Source organism: Venturia canescens, chromosome 3, assembly GCF_019457755.1.
Source record: "Venturia canescens isolate UGA chromosome 3, ASM1945775v1, whole genome shotgun sequence".
Classification (NCBI taxonomy): domain Eukaryota; kingdom Metazoa; phylum Arthropoda; class Insecta; order Hymenoptera; family Ichneumonidae; genus Venturia; species Venturia canescens.
In genome coordinates this window covers 25,384,607-25,406,494 of record NC_057423.1, presented here as the reverse complement: position 1 = coordinate 25,406,494, position 21,888 = coordinate 25,384,607, and the positions used below count along the sequence as shown (strand labels likewise).

General features: G+C 35.2%; 1 protein-coding gene across 10 annotated transcripts in view; it reads right to left on the bottom strand.

Annotated features, from left to right (window-relative positions):
• Positions 1-21,888, bottom strand: part of LOC122408608 (phosphatidylcholine:ceramide cholinephosphotransferase 1-like) — a 174,426-nt gene that overhangs the window by 25,281 nt on the left and 127,257 nt on the right. The gene's annotated exons all lie outside the window — the stretch shown is intronic.

Here is a 21,888-nt window from a genome sequence, read left to right as displayed (position 1 = left end):
TTAAATTTGTTTACGGCGGATCCTTCTTTACCAACATCCGTTTAATTCCTACAATTAACCATCCATAGCCACCAAAGGAACACAGAGCCGAAGCGGAGCAGACTGCCGAGCGGAAAACACAAGGAATAGCAGCCAACAACTACAAATTTTTTGCCTTTGGAAACTGGCTGCCAATGTAGTAGAAATTTTTTTCGCTACTTTTCTCCATGACAACTTTGAAGGAAATAGAAAAGGCTTCATTTTTATTTTTTAAAAAATATCGTACCATTTTTTTTCGCTCGGTTATCTTAACCTAGGAAAAAAAAGGTTGGGACAAGTACATTGATGGTCCCTCGTTTGCTGATAATTCCATCCATGAAAAAAACTTTAAAACAAAATTTTTATAAAAAATGGGCAAAAAAATTATTTTATAAAAAAAATACAGAACAATTCGAAAAAAATTTCACAAATCTTGAAAAAGCATTATCTTTAAAAAAAACTAAACTGTATCTATTTTTTAAAGTGTTAAAAGAATCAAATAACAAGTAAAAAATAAAAACCGAAAAATCGCGCTTGAAATCATTTTGGAAACCGATGCCTCATTCTTTTTATTTGATTCGAAGGGCTAAATCAACTAAAAAAAATTCCATCTAATTTACGTGCAGCATTAAAATTTATTATATCAATTCGAGGCCAAGTATTTTCTAATAAATTGAAAAAAGTTACCATTTGAGTTACGTGCAGCACTAAAATTTATGATATCAATCGAAGGACAAGTAATTTATGAGTAACTCCAAATTTCAACATTATGGAACTGTTTTAAGAAGCTTTTAAATCCAAAAAAATCACATGCAAGCTAGTCATTTCTTACTCTATGATGGCAGAGACAATCGATTTTTTTCAGACTTTCAGGAGCTACTGATATTATTCACAATATTCGACGTCGATTGGATCGATAGAAATTATGTTTAAATATGAGTTAAAAGTACTTGTCCGGCCCATCACTTTCCATTAAACTTATTATATTTAAATAAAAATCAGGGCTTTTTTAGAACTGTTGGAGTACAAATATTCATGCAGAGGGAATTTAGAGAGTTATCTTCAAGTAATTTTCTCTTAATTGCACTAATTTAATAAGAATGGAAACAAATTGTCCTGTAATATACAAAGGATGTTATTGTGCATCGATAAATAAAAAACATTTTGCACATTAAATATGTTGAAGGTTCCAAAATAACTCCCCAGTTTGTATTGCTATGATGGCAGTGTTTACTTCTCACTTCTTCCAGCGAACGAATTTCATTCGGCATAACTAACCTAAATCGCATTTCAATAAATTTTTAACCGGATTCTCCCGTACAGTTTCGTTTTTTTATGATTGATTTTTATTTGATTTAAATGAAAAGTGATGGGCCGGACAAGTACTTTTAACTCATATTTAAACATAATTTCTATCGATCCAATCGACGTCGAATATTGTGAATAATATCAGTAGCTCCTGAAAGTCTGAAAAAAATCGATTGTCTCTGCCATCATAGAGTAAGAAATGACTAGCTTGCATGTGATTTTTTTGGATTTAAAAGCTTCTTAAAACAGTTCCATAATGTTGAAATTTGGAGTTACTCATAAATTACTTGTCCTTCGATTGATATCATAAATTTTAGTGCTGCACGTAACTCAAATGGTAACTTTTTTCAATTTATTAGAAAATACTTGGCCTCGAATTGATATAATAAATTTTAATGCTGTACGTAAATTAGATGGAATTTTTTTTAGTTGATTTAGCCCTTCGAATCAAATAAGGAGAATGAGGCATCGGTTTCCAAAATGATTTCAAGCGCGATTTTTCGGTTTTTATTTTTTACTTGTTATTTGGTTCTTTTAACACTTTAAAAAATAGATACAGTTTAGTTTTTTTTAAAGATAATGCTTTTTCAAGATTTGTGAAATTTTTTTCGAATTGTTCTGTATTTTTTTTATAAAATAATTTTTTTGCCCATTTTTTATAAAAATTTTGTTTTAAAGTTTTTTTCATGGATGGAATTATCAACAAACGAGGGATCATCAATGTACTTGTCCCAACCTTTTTTTTCCTAGGGGAAGTTTATGGTTTGATATCACGTCTTTTTTCTCAAAAGTTCCTTATTTATGTTCAGTTGACTATAGGATATTAGTTTAAATTTCTATGAATTATTTATGATTTTCGTCTTATAACGTTGGTTTTCACGAAAAAAGACCTATTTTTCGTCAAAATTGTACTGGACATATTTCGTCACAGGTCTGTCCTCGGACTTCGGCGATTTTTTCCCTTGTACTCTATTATGTTTTGTCAATTAGGAACCCAAGAGCACGGCCGCAAGCGGGTTGGAGGCCGGGATATGATTTTCGGCTTATAGCGTAGGTTTCCACGAAAAAAGACCTATTTTTCGTAAAAATTGAACTGAAAATATTTCGTCACAGGTCTCTCCTTGGACTTTGGCGATTTTTTTCCTTGTACTCTAATATGTTTTGTCAATTAGGAACCAAAGAGCACGGTGAAAAGCAGGTTGTAGGTCGTGATATGATTTTCGGCTTATAACGTTGGTTTCCACGAAAAAAGACCTAAATTTCGTCAAATTTGAACTGGAAATATTTCGATAGAGGTTTGTTCTTGGACTTTGGTGATTTTTCTCCTTGTCTTCTAATATGTTTTGTCCATTGGAAACTCAAGAGCATGTAGCAATGCGTGTTGCGGGCTGAGATATGATTTCCGGCTTATAACGTTAGTGAAAAGAAAGGAAAAGAGAAAAGATAGATCAAATTCAAGACACAACGAATACAACAGAATTGGCCATTTTTAAATGTCGTTTTTGCATTCTGAATCTAGACATTTTCGTGTCATCCAAAACATGCCCCCGATGAAATATATTTCCAAAGTTTGCAAGTGGCCGCGGAGATCCAATTATCTACAGTTTGATAGTTGCAGAAAAAAGGCACCCGGAAACATTTATTATGTCAGAATTCAAAGAAGTAAAAAAAACTGAGCGTACTTGATTCAACAGAGCAACGGAATTCAAAGACGTTTAAGGTACCTGCATTGCTTGTGGAGGAAAACAATTTCATTTCAGGATAATTTAGAAATAAATTAGGAAATTCAGAAATTTAGCATAGAATTTAGAAAAAGGAAAATTAAGATAATTAGTAAAGCTGAAAACTTTTGTGATGAATTTTTGAAATTACATGTTACGGTTGGAGTAAAAAATTTAAATAATTGGCACACATGCTGCGACACAAAAATATCAAAGTTTGAAGGTATTCGCTCCATACCGCAGTAATACAAACTTTAATACTATTTGAAAAGAAATACTTTAAAACTTGCTGAACAAAGTTCCATTACATATTACCATAAAGATAGGGGGTGATACTTAGCACATATACTTATCCACAGAAAATCCATAAATGAGCAACTGAAGACTTTTGTAATGAATTTTTCACTTCATATTTGTGTTACGGTGCGAGTCAAAAAATAAAATGAATGGCACAGTATATAAATTTTATAGTTTGCAGATTTTTGCTGTATTTCAATGATCCAAATCTATAGTATTAGAGTGGAAAGTTGTTAGAAGTCATGATGTTACATTAAAATCACATAGCGCACATAACATTCAGAAATTCTGTAGGTTTCCATGATGTTGGCAGGTATTATACTTAATCGCATCGAAAACTGAGCAACTGTACACTTATCGTAATGAATGTTTTCACCAATAATTCCACATTTGCAGTTTACAGAATAGGAATACTCAACATACACGTCATTTCATAAGTATTGTTGTCAATATTTGTGTTTGCCTACCGCATTCCGAAGATTCAAATATTCATATTATCAGCAAAAAAAGCATCCAAAGACTTTTTGGAACAAGTTTCAAAATTTATTACTCGACAGACCAGGTGGAAAAAGAATAACTACACTTATATCAAGACCAGAAACTGTTTTGAGAATCTGTTGTACAAAATGTGCGATTGATGATCATAATTGGAAACCTCTTGAATCACGTTACCACAATCAGCATGAAGAAATAGTAGAAAGTCATAGGACACATATTAGGCAACCAATTAATAATATGCATCGATCCGCTGCAAACCGATGGAGTCAAAACAAGGATCGGAAAGAGCAGAGCCATAGTTAAAAAGAAAAAAGACAGCGCAATTGAAAGAGAACAGAAATCAAAATTGTTTCATGTATCTGTGCATTAGTTTCTGAAGACAGTAATTTCAGATCTATTCAGAAATAAGTAGGTGAAGACTTTAGTAATGAATATCTTCGTTAATATATTCCAGTCGGAACCAAAAAGCTAAAAGATTGGCATACCTGCTATTTCACAGAAATATCAAAGTTCATAGGTACTTGCTACGTACCAGTTATACAGACTTTGGTGCTATAGGGAAAAACACTTCAAAATTACATGAACCACATTTTTGAAACTTATTATGACACATTCAAAAAAAAAGTGACAGATACGATGCATGTTGAAGCAAGCAAAATGCTGTAATTTTGTATGTCTCCATGGTTATCCGCAGACAAAATATTTGATCACATCCAAAAATGATCAGGTGTAGACTTACAGACATGAATTTTTCAACCCACAATGCCAATCGCAAACATGGTCTGGAAATATTCAATATACATGTCGCTTCATCACTTTGTCGAACTTTAGAGGTGTTCATTGCATTTCGAAGATACAAATTTTGATATCATGAAAATTAAGCACCCAATGACTTATTGAAATAAATTTCCAAATTTATCATGTAACAACTCAAGTGAATATATCTATGCATTTACATGGCTCAAAGATTTTTCAAAACTTGGGTGTATGAACAAGCAATCATGAAGGCTTTTTGTTATAAATATTTCAAATTATCTTGTTGAAATTAATATAAAAAAAATAGAAATATGAATATCTCTCGTATTGTCTGGAGAACAAATAGAAATTGGTATGACAATACACTGTAAGCTAAGGAGGTGGAAAAAAGGGACCGGTGAACACAGCCAAACTAAATGAAAGAAATTATGACAACAATACATTGAATTACTTGACCAAAGTTTTTTAAAATTTATTTGAATTCGTTTACACACAACCATCCACCTCTTTCTTTAATGTAATTACACAACATAGAATTTCTGTTTGGAAAGAACGTTTTAGAGGTTATAATGAACGAACGTTTTTTTTCTCATTGTTATTATTATTATTATTCAACACTAATTAGTCACGTCATTAATAATATCGATTCCTTCCACTTTTCAATAACCACTTTTATTTTTCTACACTCTGCACGCAACAGCACTCCGGCGGTCATAACCTCAAACGTCAACATGACGCGAAATCTCGCAAATTTGCTATCTATGTATATATTACGATATCGAAGTAGAACAGATAATTCTTAATTTTCACGACACACATTATTCACGTTTTCACTTCTCAATATTTTACTCACTCTCAGTACACTGTATGAGATCAATTAATCCACTTTTGAGGTTTTATTTATTATAGATATTATTGTCGTGAATTGGGCTCGAAACTTATTGAAACTTCTTTTATGAAAAAAATAAAATTGATTATATCCACTGCTATTTCCAATAATGTTTTATTTATTTAAACGAAATTTGCAAATCTTGCACCGTTGATCCACGGGGCTACGATCGCAATCACTTTATAATAACATAACAGACGGTATACAAGAAAACATTGAGGACTATCAGAAACTTTCTCATCGGCGATTGGTCGAGACGGATAGATTCTCACCGGTGATTGGTTATGATGGGCATCAAGAAGCCCTTGTATGTATCGGTCTGAACCCATATACGGATACGTCAGCTGCGTAAATGTGTTGGTACTTTTTGCATAATCTTGAGCCCGTGCAAAGTTTTTTCTCAGCAATTACGCCACCGATCATGCTGATTTTGGGCGCAATAGAAAGAGAATTTCTTAATTAGCTGAAAGTTCAATTTTCAAATTGCGACATAACTCCTGAGCTTCGCAATTCAAGAAAATGACATGTCGATTTTACCCCCACCACCGCGAATCGTTTTATTCAGAGATAATATAGTCTCGGCGAGAGCCTCGGGCCAACAGACGACAGGGCTGTCAATATACTTGTCCCGAGACTCTACCGAGTCTCTTGATTTCAGCAAAAAATGAGGAGTTTTAGAAGTTGTGGCGTATTTCGAAAACTTTGAGGATTTCGAAGAAATGTCAAGAAGGTAAAAAGTTGTCGCTTTATAATAAATTTGTTCTAATTATTTCTGATTTCGTTTTTGAAATTTTTTTTTATCTTTTTGGTCAGGTCTCAACTGACAGTAACTCGAGAAATCCGGGGTTTGGGATAAAATTTTAAGAAGGAAGAAAATTTCAATTTGTAATTTTGAACTCACTGACATTTTTTCAAATTTTTTGTCGATTTTTTCAAAACAAGCTAGGTACTTTTTTTAGATTTCAACGCAATCCCCATATATCATTTCGATAGAAAACATTATTCTTTTAGTCTCTTATCTTATTTACACTTGTTTCTCATCAAAAAAGTCGCCTTTGACTTTGAGGATTGCATTGACTAGTCATGACATTCGCTCGATTAATTTATTAATTATGGCTTGGTAAATTTAGTTGACACCAGCAGTACGTTGTTGTAAAAAACCGCTACTGCGTCTAGTTAATAATAATTTAAAAAAAAAACGATACTAATGGGCGCTATAACATCATGGATGAACAGTGGGTCAGTGGGGGATTATACTGTCGACGGAAGAACCCAAATTTTTATTTTTCAATTTTCAATGACGAATTTACGTCGGAAGAACGTGCTCTCGGAAAAAATGGAGCAATCATTAATACGGCTTGGCCATCACAATCTTCTAATTTGAATCCGATCGTGCTTCTATGGAAGGAGCTTGATCGGAAAGTTAGAACAACCCCTGCCCTTCTTCTGCCAGCGATTTGTGGCGAAAACTTGAAGACGCTTAGGCGAATTTGAACCAAGCCATAATTAACAAATTAATCGAGCGAATATCATGACACGTCAACGTAGTCCTCAAAGCCAAGGGCGACATTTTCGATGAGAAACAGGTCTAAATGAGGTAACAGAAAAAATGTCAGTGAGTTCAAAATTACAAATTGAAATTTTCTTCCTTCTTAAAATTTTATCCCAAACCCCGTATTTCTCGAGTTACTGCCATTCGAGACCTGACCATAAAGATAAAAAAAAATTTCAAAAATGAAATCTGAAATAATTAGAACAAGTTCATTATAAACCGACACAACTTTTTACCTTCCTGACATTTCCTCGAAATCCTCAAAGTTTCCGAAATACGCCACAATTTCTGAAACCCCTCATTTTTTGCCGAAATTAAGATAACCGTGCGAAAAAAATCGTACGATATTTTGTAAAAAACAAAAATTAAGTTTTTTCTATTCCCTTCAAAGCTGTCATAGAGAAAAGTAGCGAAAAAATGTCTACTACATTGGCAGCCGATTTAAAAGATTGTCGAAAAACGACGCTATTCTAAAGAAGAAAATGCCATCTACAAAAAGAAAAATCGTACATAAATTTAAGAAGCGGAAAATTGAAGCTCAATCTATGTCCTTCAAAATGACGTTTATTAAATTCAATTCCATTGATTTTTGACCGAGTTATCGAACTTTTAGTATGGGTAAAAATTTCGACCAGTGAACCCAAACTTTTGAACGAGAGTGTATATATATATCCAGAGACTCGGTAGAGTCTCGAGACAGTCCTGTCATCTGCTGGCTCGAGGCTCGCCGAGACTATATTATTTCGGCATAAACCGATTTACGGTGGTGGGGGTAAAATTAACATGTCATTTTCCAGAATTACGGAGCTCAGGAGATGTTTCGAGAGACGAAAATTGGTTTGGACAGTAATTTTCAAGATCCTTATCGAATGAGCCGAAAACCATTACGATCGGTAGTTTTGATGGTATGAGCAAACGAATAACAACAGCCATCTGAATAATAAAATTTCGGAGAAACAGTGCGAGATGTATGAATTCGATTCAAAGTTCTCATATGACTATAAAAAAAATGTGTTATGTTAGTTTTGTGAAAATAATGTGGGTAGTTGACTCCTATCGCAATCGATTCGCGAGTGTTTGTTGATATATACACTGCCGACCAAAAGTATGGAATTACCAGACAAAAAATTGAAACCCGAAAAATTGTCTAAACAATAGGGGAAAAAGTTGTACTTATGAACTATAAATACACCAAAATTATTTCCAATTCTATTTACAATCTTTCTCAACTATCGTTTTTTACCCCAAATTAGTGAGGCAATGAGCGCTGTGGTGCCAATCTTTCCTAGGTAAGGTGTTTCTTCTTCCAATACTTGTCGATGGCTTCCAAAAATTACGAACCGTCCGTCCAGAGCATGTTTTTCTACTTATCAATCGTCCGCGTGTTATATTTCAGGGGCTACCGGTATCTTTTTTTATTCACAGGACGCAACAAGGGCGACGTTTCACGTCCATCAGTGATATAAGAGTTTTCTCGTGCCGTTAATTTTTGCTCAGGTTTCAGGACTTGTTGAGCGCTGACTTTTTGTGCTCGTTACAACGAGATGTTTATTTCTCGAGTACGTTGTCACTTTGGGCCAGCTCGAGTGACGATGATTAACGTAGCTACCGAACTTTTTGAATCTTGCGATGTTTATATACAATTCTTTGTATCTCACTTTAATTGCTGTGGAAATTTTTTGATACGACAATTTTTATCACGTTGAGCAATAATAATGCTTCGTTTATGTACCGGAATCTCTTATTTTTGTGCCATTTTACGAATTTTAAAAGAAAGTTATCTGACAAATTAAAAAAAAACTATCTCAAGGTTTTGTTTCTTTTCGCTCTTTGTCTTTGTTTACATTTTGCAATTTTCGTAGAATGTAAGAAACATCGTCTACAAAGCGGCTGGTGGTGCAATCGTTTCGAACGCGAACACGTGGTACGTGAGTAATAGTTTTTCAGAAAATTTTCCAAAAAACTTTTATTTAAATTCAAAAAATGACACAGAAAAAAGAAATTCCAGTACACAAACGCGGTGCTATTATTGCTTTACGTGAAGAAGGATTATCATATAGCAAAATTGCCACAGTAATTAAGGTATCATATAAAGGAGTCGATACGACCATCGCAAGATTTAAAAAGCTCGATAGCTACGTAAATCGTTGTCGCTTGGGTTGGCCCAAAGTGACAAGCATATCTTGTTGTTACAAGTAAAAGGAATCACCGATTAACAGTTCCTGAAATCCGAGCAAAAATAAACGAGACTAGAGAAACTCCGATATCGTCAACGACCACGAAACGTCGCCTCATGAGTGCTGGGCTTCGAGGTTGCGTCGCTACGAAAAAGCTCTTGTTGCGTCCAATAAACAAAAAAAAGATACCAGTTGGCCCTGGAACATAAAAAGTGAACAAATGAACAATGGAAAAACATTCTCTGGACAGACGAATCAAAATTCGTAATTTTCGGAAGCCGTCGACGATGGGTCCGTTATGGTGTGGGGATGCTTTTCCGGCCATGGTACCGGAGATTTAGTAAAAATTGAGGGTATCATGAGAAAGGAAGTGTATAAAAATATTCTGGTTCGCCATGCCATTCCTTCGGGACTTGGAACAATTGGTTCCGGGTTTATCATGCAACAAGACAATGATCCGAAGCATAGTTCTCGCTCTGTAGAGGATATTTAGAAAACAAAGAAGCGAAAAAGGTGATCGTAAATATAGTGTGGCTACCGCAATCACCAGATCTAAACCCGATTGAGCTTCTTTGGGAAGAGCTTGACCGGAGAATACGGATAAGCTGTCCAACATCTGTCGAAGATCTCTGGCGACAGTTGCAGGAGGACTGGTTTTCTCTGGAGCAGGCTCAACTGGACAAATTAATCGACCGAATGCAGTGACTTGTTAAAAAGAATAAGCAACCGGTCAGCCTGAGGATAACACCGCGTAACGCCTCTGTTTTGAACGAGACGCTGCGTGCCAGAGCACGACGTTTTCTGTTTCGAGCGTATGTTCGCGAGTTTATACATTCAATTATCGTTTTTCCGTAATGATTTAATACACAGATATTTATTGCACTTTTGATAGTTTCGTGGTGTTATGCAATTTCCGTGAGTTCGTACATTATTGTGAAATGTACAATGTCGAACATTTTTTGGTTGAACATTTTTTTGATTGGTGACATTGACACTCAAATTTATGGGAACAAGTTACCTTCTCAAAAACAAGTTTTAAAGGTGCTTTTTTCAACCTTCGCGAATTAAAATTAACGCTGGTAGAAAGAGCGATGTTGGCAATAAAAAAAGTGATTATATTTTGGGAAAAAGCCCGTCTACCGACACAACAATCGCATCGCGTTGTGAAAAAATTGACAGATTTGTATGAGAAGTGGCCAAAATTGCAAGAAAATTCCGGGAAGTTTTTCAACGAACAAAAAGAGGAAGCTTTTTCCCGTGGACTTAATAACTTATTCGATATTGGCCATGGAAATGTGATGGACATGGTTGATGAGAAGGGAAAAGAATTCTTACTTAATCAAAGGAAAGATGGACGAGTTGGTTATATCGGAGATATCGAAACAATGTACGAGAACGATGAAAAACTTCAACGACATAAAAAAGAGGTTATTCTGCAAAGACTGCGAAAAAACGAAATTGAGAAAAACTTAGCCAGTAAGTTTTTATTTTTATTAAAATTATTTTTATTTATCATTGGGCGAAACAGCTCATTCTTACATAATATTTTCTATTTACATTTGATACAACTAAAAATGATCAAGAGACTCGGTAGAGTCTAGGGACAAGTACATTGACAGCCCTGTCGTCTGCTGGCCCGAGGCTCTCGCCGAGACTATATTTTCTCTGAATAAAATGATTCGCGGTGGTGGGGGCAAAATTGGCACGTGATTATATTGAATTACGAAGCTCAGGAGCCGTTTAGCAACTTGAAAATTGAAGTTTAAGCCAATTGAGTAATTCTCTTTCGATTCCGTCCTAAATCAGCATGATCGGTGGTGTAATTGCTGAGAAAAAACTTCGCACGGGCTCAAGATTATGCAAAAATTATCAACACATTCAAGAATTTATGCGTTTGTATTTATAAACACCATCAAAGGCACTTTGATGCTCTCGAGTTTCTGATTCGTTGGATCTGACGACATCCATTTTTAGACATTGTGATTGGTTGTTGAAATTGGTTGTTGATGATTGGAAATCTGACGTCAACTTCAGAATGTAGCACACGGCAGCACAGCAGACATTAAAAAAACGTAGCACGGTAACAGCAGTCATAAATTCGATCGATATATATTGTAACGGTACGCTTTTAGACGTGACCCGCTACGCGTGTTTTCGAGCTACTAAAAATTTAGGAGCAGGCATGAAATGAACGAGAGATTAAGAATTTATGTTTGAAAATATAACAATCGTGTTTATTCAAAATAATTTTGTTGAACAAATATGAATGCGGTGCAAATCGTTGGTGTTTTATGGTGTAAGTGAAAATATCTGCCTAAATTCAATAAACTTGTCTAATTTATGCGTGGTATCGCTCTCTTACGTTAAGAAACTTGTCCAGTTTTCTATTTCTGCTCTCTCTTGCTAATTCTTATAAATTCTAATCTGTGTGCTCAAAAATTAATTCCTATTTCTCAAATTTAATCAATCCGATTGAATTTCTGCTTCTATACAATTTTAAATGATATTTGTGGATTAGCTCGATAAAAATCAACTGAGATTGATTAAATTTTTCTTGTCTATTAAATTAATTTTTATTTTAATCAAACATCTAAAGTAATTTGGATGTTGGAAACAGCCCTCGCTTCTAAGAGAATAGTGGAAGCTTATGCTTTCAAAATAAATGATTAATGCTTATTCCAACAAAATAAAAAAGGGAAATTTTTTGAAAATGGTCCTATGCCAAGAATCTTCAGACCCCACGGAATCGCAGGGTCCCCTCCCTCTCAATAAGGAAAGGATAGGTTATTACCCTCGAATCTTTGGACTGCACGGAATCGCACAGTCCCCTCCCTCTCGGCGTGATCGGAAATGAATTTCACCCTCGAATCTTTGGCCTGCACGGAGTCGCACAGTCCCCTCCCTCTTGGCGTGAAATTTGGAGTATTTGGGTTGGTTGGTTTGTTGGAGCTTGTTTCCAGAGCCACTATCTCTGTACTAAAGCGAGAGCTGATTCAAGAATGAGCTGAAGTGGTTACTCCGCACGGCCTTTTATACTCGTTTGAACAAAGGAATAATGATAATAATTCTGTTTAAAAATAACTTGAACTTTGATTCGCTTAGAAAAATAATCTCCAACCAGAGTTCGATCTCTAAATTCGGGGATTGGATCTCCGATTCCCGCTCGAGCTGTGGTTGGACAAATTTGAAGTTGATTTCCCTCGCTTTTGTGAAACTAATAGTCTTTGTGTAAAATTAACTGCTTTAAGCGAACAAAAATTGTATTTTGCATCTTCAAGTTTAAATAAAACAAGTTTTTCTTTAGTGAACGTTTAATTTATAAATTATGATCATTTCGCACCATTATTTCCCCTAGAACCAAGTGCTCGCTCGTGACTGGTCATTTCCGTTGGAGCCAGCACGCAATTGGAGTTTTCTGGACAAGTTTTACCTGAACTCTCTTTATTGTCTTTTCGAGTGAACTTTTAATTTGTTCTATTAAATCAAACCTAACCTTTTATCAAATTTATGTTAATTGAAGTGTTGGAACATAAAAGAAATATAATTGTGAAAGAAGAGAGTCGATTTCCATAAGGCGATAGCCTTCACGCCGAGCCACGGAGAGTCGCGTCGGGCGGCTCAGAGGGAGCTCGCGCGGCGCGGGGTTCAAATGAGATTTTGTGTGAAATGAGAAGGGAGTGCCGTTTCAATATATGTACAAACAATGTGTCAGTTTTTGATCGGATAAACAGAGTTTCGACATTACGAAGTGCGTGCGGGATAAATAAAAATAATTTTCGTCATCTAACGAAGTGCATATTACTATTTATTTTGTTAAAATTTGTGATATTCTAAACCGGTATCAAAACGGCCGCGGAAATGTAGTGTGATCTGTATGGGTGAAAAAGAATATAAAAAAATGCGCGATGCATATGTCAACGAAACTTTTCAAGATTTCATTATTTCGTTCGATTGGAAATAAGTGTCAGCTGAAATGATCCTTCAATTAAACCAGAATGCGGGAAATATTGTCCATTGTAAATATATCGTCAGTTGCGTGGTTATATATCATGTGTAAATAGGTTATATATACGAATTAATAAAAGAAAAACCCACGGAACTGTTAGAATGATGTTAGAAATTTTAATTGAATAAATGTTTTCTAATTTATTTCTTGTGTCATCATTATTTTTAAACATTCCTATATTTTGCTTGATATTAAGTTTGGCTCTGCCCTCTCCGATCCTTGTTTTCACCCCATCGGTTTGCAGCGGATCGATACATATTATTAATTCGTTGCCTGAGATGTATCCTCTGATTTTCTACTACTTCTTCATGCTGATTGAGGTAACATGATTCGAGAGATTTCGAGCCATGATCTTTAATTGCACATTTTGTAAATCATATTTTTTTTTTAATTTCTGGTCTTGGTATATGTATGGTTATTCTTTTTCTACTTGGTCTGTCGAATGATAGATTTGGAAACTTGTTCCAGAAGGCCTTTGGATGCTTTTTTTTCTGATGATGAAGTCGTATCTTCGAAATGCAGTGGGCAAACACAAATTTTGACAATAGAACTTATAAAGTGACATGTATGTTGAGTATTCCCACTTTGCAAATTGCAAATGTGGAATTATTAGTGAAAAGATTCATTATGATAAGTCTACAATTGCTCAGTTTTGGATACGATCAAATATAATGCCTGCCAACATCCATGGAAATATACAGAAGTTGTGAATGCAATGTGCGCTATGTCATTTTAATGTGACATCATGAATTTTGACAACTTTTCATTATAATGCTGTAGATTCGGATCATTGAAATACAGCAAAGATCTACAAACTATACAATTTATATACTATGCCATTCATTTTACTTTTTGACTCTCTCTGTAACATAAATACGAAGTGAAAAATTCATTACAAAAGTCTTCAGTTGCTCATTTATGAATACATTTGAAATTGCTGTCTTCAAAACTCATTGCGTAGATACATTGAATCGCAGCAGATCCCTGCGAACTCTGAAATTTCTATGCATAAATATGTGTGCTAAGTATCACCCCCTATCTTTGATTATGGTAATATGTAATGGATCTTGGTTCAGCAAGATTTAAAGTCTTTATTTTCAAATAGTATTGAAGTTTGTATTACTGCTATGAAGCGAATACCTCCAAACTTTCTGCTGTGTCGCGGCATGTGTGCTAATCATTCAAATTATTTACTCCAACCGTAACATATAATTTGGAAAATTCACCACAAAAGTCTTCAGATTATCTAAATTCCTAAATTTTCCTTTTTCTAAATTCTATACTGAGTTTTTAAATTTCTAAATTCATTTCTAAATTGTCCTAAAATTGCTTTCCTTCAAAATCAATGCAGGTACCGTAAACCTCTTTGAATTCTGTTGCTCTGTTGAATTCTGGCATAATAAATGTTAGAAGTTTTTTTTTCGGTAACTGTCAAACTGTAGACAATTGGACCTCTGCGGCCACTTGCAAACTTTGAAAATATTTTTGATCAGGGGCACGTTTTGGATGACACGAAAATCTCAAGATGCAGAATGCAAAAGCGACATTTAAAAATGGTCAATTCTGTTGGATTTGTTGTGCATTGGATTTTATCTATCTTTCATTTGAATTTTGGAGAAAAGAGATAAAAAAAAATCTGTTCTATTAAAGAAGTCTCTACTTCTCTTCTTTCTTGGTATGGAGATTTGGGAAAAATCGCCAAAGTCTAAGGATAGACCCATGGCGATAATATTTCGCATCAAGTTTCATGAAAAATCGGTCTTTATTCAACGAAACAAATGTTACAAGCCAAAAATCATATCTCGGCGAGCAAAACGCATTGCTCTATGCTCTCGGGTTCCTAATCGACAAAACATATTAGAGTACAAGGGAAAAAATCGCCAGAATCCAAGGACAGACCTGTGCTTGGAGTCCAAGGACAAGTACTTTTAACTCATATTTAAACATAATTTGTATCGATCCAATCGACGTCGAATATTGTGAATAATATCAGAAGCTCCTGAAAGTCTGAAAAGAATCGATTTTCTTATAAGTCTCTCCCACCATAGAGTAAAAAATGACTAGCTTGCATGTGATTTTTTTGGATTTAAAAGCTTTTTAGAACAATTCCATAATGTTGAAATTTGGAGTTACTCATAAATTACTTGTCCTTCGATTGATATCATAAATTTTAGTGCTGCACGTAACTCAAGTGGTAACTTTATTCAATTCATTAGAAAATACTTGACCTCGAATTGATATAATAAATTTTAATGCTGCACGTAAATTAGATGGAATTTTTTTCAATTGATTTAGCTGTTCGAATCAAATAAGAAGAATGAGGCATCGGTTTCCAAAATGATTTCAAGAGCGATTTTTCGGTATTATATTTTTTACTTGTTATTTGATTCTTTGGACACTTTAAAAAATAGATACAGATTAGTTTTTGTTTTAATATAATGTTTTTTCAAGATTTGTGAAATTTTTTCGAATTGTTCTGTATTTTTTTTAATAAAATAATTTTTTTGACAATTTAAAAAGAAAATTTTTTTAAAGTTTTTTTTATGGATGGTAACGTTGGTTTCCACGAAAAAAGACCTAAATTTCGTCAAAATTGCACTGGAAATATTTCGATAGAGGTTTGTTCTTGGACTTTGGTGATTTTTCTCCTTGTCTTCTAATATGTTTTGTCCATTGGAATTGCGGGCTGAGATATGATTTCCGGCTTATAGCGTTAAAAAAAAGAAAGGAAAAGAGGAAAGATATATCAAATTCAAGACACAACGAATCCAACAGAATTGGCCATTGTTAAATGTCGTTTTTGCATTCTGAATCTAGATATTTTCGTGTCATCCAAAACATGCCCCCGATGAAATATATTTCCAAAGTTTGCAAGTGGCCGTGGAGATCCAATTATCTACAGTTTGATCGTTGCAGAAAAAAGGCACCCGGAAACATTTATTATGTCAGAATTCAAAGAAGTAAAAAAAACTGAGCGTACTTGATTCAACAGAGCAACGGAATTCAAAGACGTTTAAGGTACCTGCATTGCTTGTGGAGGAAAACAATTTCATTTCAGGATAATTTAGAAATAAATTAGGAAATTCAGAAATTTAGCATAGAATTTAGAAAAAGGAAAATTAAGATAATTAGTAAAGCTGAAAACTTTTGTGATGAATTTTTGAAATTACATGTTACGGTTGGAGTAAAAAATTTAAATAATTGGCACACATGCTGCGACACAAAAATATGAAAGTTTGAAGGTATTCGCTCCATACTGCAGTAATACAAACTTCAATACTATTTGAAAAGAAACACTTTAAAACTTGCTGAACAAAGTTCCATTACATATTACCATAATCAAAGATAGGGGGTGATACTTAGCACATATACTTATACCACAGAAATTTCAGAGTTCGCAGGTATCTGCTGCGGTTCAATGTATCTGCGCAATGAGCTTTGAAGACAGCAATTTCAAATCTATCCATAAATGAGCAACTGAAGACTTTTATAATCAATTTTTTACTTCATATATATGTTACGGTTAGAGTCAAAATGTAAAATGAATGGCACAGTATATAAATTGTATAGTTTGCAGATTTTCGCTGTATTTCAATGATCCGAATCTACAGCATTATAATGAAAAGTTGTCAAAAGTCATGATGTTGCATGAAAATGACATACCGCATATTGCATTCAGAAATTCTGTAAGTTTCTGGGGATGTTGGTAGGCATTATATTTGATCACATCCAAAACTGAGCAACTGTAGACTTATCCGAATGAATTTTTTTTATAATAATTCCATATTTGTAGTTTGCAAAGTGGAAATACTCAACATACATGTCATTCCATAAGTTTTGTTATCAAAATTTGTGTTTGCACACCGCATTCCGAAGATACGACTTTTCATATCATCAGCAAAAAAAGCATCCAAAGGCTTTCTGGAACAAGTTTTCAAATTTATCACTCGACAGACCTAATGGGAAAAGAATGACTACCCAGTATACCAAGACCAGAAATTTTTTTGAAAATCTGATTTACAAAATGTGCAATTCAAGATTATGGTTACAAACCTCTCGAATCATGTTACCACAATCATCATGAAGAAGGAGTAGAAAATCATAGGACACATATTAGGGAACGAATTAATAATATGTATCGATCCGCTGCAAAACTGATGGGGTGAAAACAAGGATCGGAGAGGGCAGAGCCAAACTGAATATCAAGCAAAATATGGGGATGTTTAAAAATAATGATGACACAAGAAATAAATTAGAAAACATTTATTCAAGTAAAGTTTCTAATATCATTCTAACAATTCCGTGTGTTTTTGTTCTATTTATTCGTATGTATAACCTATTTACACATGATATATAACCACGCCAGTGACGATATATTCGCACTGGACAATATTTCTCGTAATCTGGTTTAATTGAAGGATTATTTCAGTCAACACTTATTTCCAATCGAACGAAATAATGAAATCTTGAAAAGTTTCGTTGACATATGCATCGCGCATTTTTTATATTCTTTTTCACACACACATCACAGACTACATTTACGCGGCCGCTTTGATACCGGTTTAATATATCACAAATTTTAACAAAATAAATAGTAATATGCACTTCTTTAGATGACGAAAATTATTTTTTTATTTATCCCGCACGCACTTCGTAATGTCGAAACTCTGTTCATGCGATCAAAAACTGACACATGGTTTGTACATATATATATGTATATCGATCGAATTTATGACTGCTGTTACCAGCTGTGCTGCGCCGTGTGCTACGTTATGAAGTTGACGTCAGATTTCCAATCATCAACAACTAATTTCAACAACCAATCACAACGTCTAAAAATGGATGTCGTCAGATCCAACCAATCAGAAACTCGATAGCATCAAAGTGCCTTTGATGGTGTTATAATATAATATACAGACACACAAATTTTTGAATGTGTTGGTAACTTTTGCATAATCTTGAGCCCGTGCAAAGTTTTTTCTCAGCAATTACGCCACAAATAATGCTGATTTTGGGCTCATTCGATAGAGAATTTCTCAATTAGCTGAAAGTTCAATTTTCAAAGTCGTACATAACTCATAAGCTTCGCAATTAAAGAAAATCACATGCCAATTTTACCCCCACCACCGCGAATCGTTTTATTCAGAGAAAGTATAGTCTCGGCGAGAGCCTCGGGCCAGCAGACGACAGGGCTGTCAATGTACTTGTCCCGAGACTCTACCGAGTCTCTTGATAAGGGGGGCAAAAAAATAAAAATAAATACAGCGAGCGGTGATACCGTGCTTTTCGAATTATCAAAGAAAAGAATAAAACAATGCAATTCGTAGGGAATGCGCGAAATAAGCCAAAAGAAACAATACTGGCCACCCTAGGCCCAAACCCAGAGAGGGAAAACCAAAAAAACAGAAAAAAGAAAAAAAAGATGAAGCGGAAAAATACAGAAAGTAACGTAAACGGAATTAAACTAAGACCTGGCAGTGCAAGCGGTCAGATACTTAAAATACGGGTTTCCTAACTAATATGCTACCATGAGGGTACTACCAACTATGCTTTCTTACAATCTAAGAGGCTCGAGTCTTTCCGTGTCTGCCCGACAGGGAATTGAGCGGGCTGGAGGGTCCCGAGCGCTTTAACGAGAAAAAAACTGTATAGGAAAAACGCAAAAAATGTTGCAGCGCAACAGAGTAATATTTTCGGGCAGCCACCAGCGTGCACGGCGGGTGCTACCGGGAGGGAGGTCGTTTCGCTCGCACAGCGTCACGACTGGGTGGTCAGGAGCCTGTTAGCCTGCACGGCTTCGAGGTTCAGACTTGAGTAAATCCGTTGGTACGGTCTCGCAGAGGTGAGCAGCGCTCGGGTTCCCCCACCCGCCGTGGAGCATGCGCGGTCCGCCGAGCGGTAAGTAGGGGCTACAAGCGCTGGGGAGGGGAGTCGGCTGAGTCCGGCGTTCGGTCGGACGGAATGGCCGCTGCTACCGAGTGGCAACAATCCTCGTGAAAATCGGATGTGGAGTTACTCATTCTTTTTTCCTTCCCTTCATTACCACGAATCGACGAATAAAAAGGGTTGTTGTTCGAAGGACGTACAACAAGTTTCCCGTATTTTTTTCGAGTTTATAGCATTATCAATGACATTTGGAATTAACGTAACAATTTTACTCGAACTTTGCATCATGTTGAAATAAAAACATAAAAAAACGTAGGGTGTGTGCAATCACACGCCATGGGAGTGAATATACGCATTTTGCTGACGTGACAAATTTTTTCCGCCGATGAATTAAGGACGTTAAGCCCGAAAGCGCAAAATGTTCTCTGGAAATTTTTAACCATTTCATTGAGGCAGACAAAATTCCCAGCTGTTTGAAAACAACGAATTTTCAGAAACCAAGTAGCTCTGAGAAGTTAAGTATAAAAAAAAATGTGGTAATGTATAAATATTCGTATATGCACTGATAAAATATACCTGGATGAAAAATTTGAGCCGTTGTAAAACCTTTCACTTGAATAATTATCGCTGCATCAGCATTCCCAAAAAACGGAAAACTATGTAAAAATCGTAATTTAAGAAGAAGGTATTAATTCACCCGGTTTTTCGTTTGGAGTGGAAAATTATTTTTTTTTTCAAAAGTGGAAGAATGAAGAAGAAAAATGCCGCTTCATACGAGTCTTCAAACCAGATCGCTGACCCAAGCACACAAGCTGTGGTCTAAAAGTAATGGATCTGCCCACATACCTAGCTTCATACATTGAAGAGTCTATTATTGTCTTCTTTTGTCAGTGGGTTTTATGTCGTCGGAGGAAATAATATTCCGAATCGCTAAAAAGTAGTAGGCCTCAAATTGATAACATAATTTTTAGTGCTGCACGTAACTTGGAAACTTTTTAAATTCATTTAGCTGATACACAGTCAGCATAAAATTAGGAGACGGGACATCGGTTCAAAATGTTTTTGAGGGGTGTATTTCAACTTTTTCACGTTTTTCTAAATATATTTTGGAAAACACCCTATGAGGAATCAGAGCGAGTCCATGCGGCGGTTCATGGTACTATAATAACCTTAAAACTTAATTTTCATCCTTGCATAGTTTTTTCTGAACAATTGCGCTACCGATCGTGTTGGTTTTAGAGGCTTACTTGAAAGGGAGTTTAAAAATTAGTGTCCAAAACAATTCTCTGTTTATAAAACATCTTCTGAGCTTCGTAATTCAAGAGAATGACATGTCAATTTTACTCCTACCACCGTGAGTCGTTTTATTCAGAGATAATAAATCTTTAGCGAGCCTTAGGCCACCCGACGACAGGGCTGTCAATGTACTTGTTCCGAGACTCTGTCGAGTCTCTCGATTCAGCAACAAGATTTAAATATTTAAAATTTAAATGGACAAAAATAATCCGTTCGCGAATTCCCCAAGAACTGTCTTTATGCGCATGCGCTGTAACATGAGCATATTTATTTCGTTAATTTATCGAATAGATTGGAAAAAATCAGGCTTCGAATGACTTCCGCCCGTTTTTACATATTTTTCCGATTATTTAACCTAACTACAATAGTGACTGACGTAAGGATATTTTGAAATTACAGTCAAACCTGAATAAGCGAGAGTTCAATGGACCGGGATCTTTTTTTTTGCATATGGAGGTTTCTCACCAACCCAAGTTTCTAGCTCATAGAGGTACAGGAGTAGCCTTTCTCACTTATAGAGATTTACGAAAAATACATCAAATATGTAGTGATAGACATCCATGTTTATTGTATAGGTATTATTCATTAGGATGTGACATAGATGCTTGAAAAAAAAATCTTACACAAACATTTACTCTGTGACGTGACAATTTTGCTCGCCACTGGAAAATGTATAATTCAATAGAGATGGCTCGGGGAATGCATTTTTCGACCTTTTCTGAATTCCTCTCGAATAAATATTTGAACAAATACTCCTCTCAAAAAGTTTCATGCGATAACGTAATCATTATTGTTAATTTTATTTTTATTTTTTTTGGTTTCATATTTAAACATTTTATGAGCGAGCGACGAAACTCTGAAGAAGAATCGATAGCAGAAAAATTGGGCAGTTCGAATGTAGAAGGCTATCCGTCAATTCACCGAGATCCAACGTCAACGGCGAAGATTCTTGAACGTCGACAATTTGATTATTATAAGGACGAATTATTTGCTAAGGTTCTCAAAGAACCCGTTAATATCCCGATCAAACTAGGAGGCTAAGGATGGAGGGTTAAGTCCCAAGAAACCGCGTTACAGAAAATTAGAATCGATCTCGTTACTCGAAATCCGAACCACAACGAGGAAGGATGTGTTCTCTTGAGCCTCAAATTTTACCTTCGAGAAGCCAACGCCTCGAAGTCAAATTATAATTCCGAGGATCTTGGCCCGAGTTAAAATGATTGAAACCATTGCGGTGAGCCGTTGTCTCGTTCATACTTGAGTCTCGTTTCGTTTTATTTTGCGCGTAAATATTTTGTAAATTGGTGAAATATCGGATCACTGAACGATATCGATTGGTAACTTTGTCGCACGAGCGAATTCAATTCTATCGTCCTTTTGAATTATTCTTCCATCAATCGTATATTAATGATCGTTGTGCAATTAATAGAATTGCCGAGAGGAATTCGTAAAATTGAAATTTACATCCGAACTTAGGATTAGAT